Genomic DNA, 4,336 nt, shown 5'->3' on the forward strand with positions numbered 1-4,336 from the left:
AAAATGACTTATGACTTATTTTCACACTTAACACCATTGCAGTATCCCCATGACTACATGATCAAAATTTAGATGCTTGGCAACTGACTCATATCTATGATGATTGCAGTCTTCTGTAGTCAAGTGATCACCTTCTGCAACCTTCTGACAAGCAAAGTCAATGGAGAACCTGGATTCACTTAACAATTATGTTACGAATTTAAAAATCACAATGATTCATTTAACAATGGTGGCAATAAAGGTCATAAAATGGGACAAAACTCATTTAACAAATGTCTCACTTAGCAACAGAAGTTTTGGGCTTAATTATGGTCATAAGTTGACTACCAATACATCTGTAACATTCTAAATATTTCCATTTAAAATCCATCAACAACAACACTCACATTGCACACTGGAAATAAAGGGAATAATGTGCTAGAGAAGAATGCATTCAAATTGGTCATTTGAAAAAATATTAAGACTTCCATAACAGTGATATAGTTAACTGTGATAGATGCTGAATGGTTGGTTTTCACGAGGTTTGTTTTTTAAATAATCAACATAACTTTCAATATTTTCCCCCCAAATTTTTTTTACTCCCTACAACTTTTTGCAGAAGAGAATAAAGAGTAAAAAATGGCAACATGTCTATCCTTCAAATGTTGCTGTATTACAGCTCCTAGCAGTCTCAGTTGACATGACCAAAGATTATGTTATAGTAATCCAACACAACAACAACAACAACAACAACAATAATAATAATAATAAAAATTGTGTTGGATTACTATAACATAATCTTGTAAAGTGGCATTAACACTTCACATGATCTTGATTCTATCTCTCTGTTACTTTCTATATTCTGGATTCTATGCTTCTGTTGGTATTTTCTCTTATACTTTTACTCCCATTTTGTTGGCAGATAGGATTGGCTCTAGGTCTGATAGTAACAAGAGAAGGTGCTTTTTGGAGATGCTTTGCATAGTATGGGATCCTTGCCTCTCTCACTGAAGTTTACTGGGGAGAAAGTCTGGTGAGCAATATATAAAGAATTACAATCTTCATTTTAGTGGGAAAGAAAAAAAAGGGGGAGAAAGAAATATACATGTCAGGCAGGTTCTGGCTATAGACTAAGACATCTGCAGCCACCAACATTAGAGTTATTTTGTGTGTCCTTTGAATCAGATTTAAGAAAATAAGAAATATAGGTTTTCCCCATTAGGCAACAATCTTGCGCATGAGACTGCAAAAATATTTCCATTTAATTTGAGTTATTGTATTAGTGTATGTAAGAGTATTACTTAAGAAAAGGCTTTGACACTGAGTATGTAACTTTCTATTGCCTAGAGCAATGGTGGCGAACCTATGGCACAGGTGCCAGAGGCGGCACTCAGAGCCCTCTCTATGGGCACACATGCCATTGCCCCAGCCTTGCCTCCCCCGTGACCCCCTCCTCTCCAGCAGCCCCCCTGAAGGAGAGTCACCCCCGAGTGTGGCCCACATGGAGCAGCGCAGCCAAGGACATGGCAGCCAGGCAGCGTAGACAAGACTCTGCCCTCATACCCCATCATGCAGTTGATGCTGCAGGACGTGGACAGAGGATGTGGCCACCATAGTGCTGCTGGGCTGCCTGGGTGATCTGCGGTAGACCCTGGAGGTGGTGAATGGTCCTGTGGGCAGGCAGGGCCAAGGATGGGGGGGCAGGGCAGGGGCAGGGCAGGGGGGTGGAGTGGGGGCAGGGTCAATTTTTGGGCGCTCGGTCTTTAAAAGGATTGTCATTACTGGCCTAGAGGAAATTTGCTGTGTGCTTTATTATTTTAATTTTTGACTGAATTTGAATGTCTTGCCTAGGCCTAATGGCAATATATATCTTGAAGAATGCCATAGTCCCAGATAAAGGACAGGTTAATGATGCTAGGCGTTCTGTCTCTCCCTACATCCTTCCATCCTTCCCTTTATTTTTTTTCTTTTCACAACTTTAGTTTTAATTTATTCACAGTACAGTATACATTATACACATATTACGTGCCATACAGTGGGAGAATTAAACGTTTTGTAGTATTAATGACTCTACTTATTCATGCCTAGGATAGCATAACTTGACTGGAAAAATCTAGTTGATATCTGGATAAAAACAAAAAAGATACAGAAAAACAGATTCAGAAATTGCTGCCATTTAATAGTGGTCTAGATGGCATTTGCAATCCAGATATATGGTAAATCCAGATATACAGTCCAGATTCATGCTTTCTCCCAAACTGAGTGGGGCAAAAATACATAAAGCTTACATGATCAAAAGTAATCAAAAGGTCAAACAAAATATAGATCATTGAAAATTTAGATAGGCTAGAACTGTCATTGTTGGCTAAACCTTTGAAAAAGGTTAGAAGAATCATGGAAATATAAAAAAAATGTGTCATAAGTTCAAGATGAGAAGACCAAGTCTAATAAGAGAATGCACAGGAAAATGATGAAAATATGTTGGTTTTGCCACTAATTACAATTTATTGCTCCAGGCCATTGATGCACTGACATGCTTTTCCATCAATTCATTTTTATAGTGAAATTGCTCAACTATTTTTAGTGAGGAAAGAGATTGATTATATTTCTGAATGTGATCATATCATTTATTTACAGTACTTTGAAATATTATTTAAATACTTTTGGTAGTACTGTAAATATAAGCATCAACAATGCAAAAATAAGGTAACAATAATTAAATCAGAGAAGAGCAGAAATATAAGCTTTTAATCATGTATAGTACAGTATGTCTGATTCAATTTGATATAATAGTAGCAACACTAGTTATTTTTCATAGACCTTTGATCTATTTTCAGTTTTTTAAATATCTCAAACTCTCACCAAAATTAGGGCCCTTTTCAATTACTATTTAATGTGATTGAGTGTCTAATGGTACCAACAGCCTATATAAGAGAAAGGAAAGTAGTGAAACTACCATGTGATCTCCATGGTTCTATGAAATATATTCCAATTTAATACCAGAACAAATAATAATAATAATAATAATAATAATAATAATAATAATAATAATAATAATATATTTCAAGGAGATTCATTATCACCATTACTATTTGTTATTGCACTGTTTCCTCTGTCAACAATACTGAATAACTCAGGACATGGCTATCAAACATCAAAAACATCTGCCAGACTATCCCACCTCCTTTATATGGATGATCTGAAGCTGTATGGAAAAACATCATCTGAAATAGAATCGCTGCTCAACACTGTCCGTATATATAGCCAAGATATTGTAATGGAGTTTGGCTTGGACAAATGTGCCACACTTACTATCAAACAAGGAAAAATAGTGAAAACTGAAGGAATCAAGATGCCCCACGAAAATAACATTAAGAGTCTGGATGAGGAAGAGTACTACAAATACTTGGGTATCCTTCAAGCTGACAACATCAAGCACACTGAAGTCAAGAAAAAGATTAGAGGTGAATACATCAAGAGAGTGAAGAAGATCTTAAAGTCCAAACTCAATGGAGGAAATACCATAAAGGCAATCAACACCTGGGCAATCCAGTCATTAGGTACACAGCTGGAATAGTGGACTGGACTCAAGCAGAACTAAAAGCAATGGATAGGCAGACCAGAAAAATAATGACAATGAATCATGCCCTTCATCCACGCAGTGACATTGATAGACTTTATCTACCAAGGCAAATAGGTGGGCGTGGAATGCTACAAGTACATCAGATGGTTGAAGAAGAAAAAATGGCTTTGGAAGAATATCTGAAGAACAATGATGAAGATGCACTGAAATTAGTATATCAGGAAGGCTTACTACTACTGGAGAGACCAAACTGGCCTACAAGAAAGACCAAATGAAGAACAGAATAGAGGCATGGGAAGACAAAGCACTACATGGCCAATACATGAAAAAAAAAATAGCTGGGAAAGCAGATAATAATAAAACCTGGCAATGGCTAAGAGCAGGAAAATTGAAGAAAGAGACCGAGGGACTAATTCTGGCTGCACAAGACCAAGCCTTAAGGACAAATGCATACAAAGTCAAAATTGAGAAGACAGCAACAGACAGTAAGTGCCGCCTATGCAAAGAAGCTGAAGAAACAGTGGACCACTTGGTAAGCTGTTGCAAGAAGATTGCACAAACTGATTACAAGCAGCGGCATGACAAAGTAGCAACAATGGTGCATTGGAAGATCTGCAAAAAATATCATTTGCCTGTAAGCAAAAACTGGTGGGATCATAAAATAGAGAAAGTCATAGAAAATGATAAAATTAAACTGCTCTGGGACTTCAGAATTCAAACAGACAAGCACCTGCAACATAACACCCCAGACTTAACAATTGTCGATAAGAAAGA

The sequence above is a fragment of the Crotalus tigris genome, unplaced genomic scaffold (genome assembly GCF_016545835.1).
Source record: "Crotalus tigris isolate CLP2741 ecotype Arizona unplaced genomic scaffold, ASM1654583v1 scf7180000017737.1785205, whole genome shotgun sequence".
NCBI classification, from domain to species: Eukaryota; Metazoa; Chordata; class Lepidosauria; order Squamata; family Viperidae; genus Crotalus; species Crotalus tigris.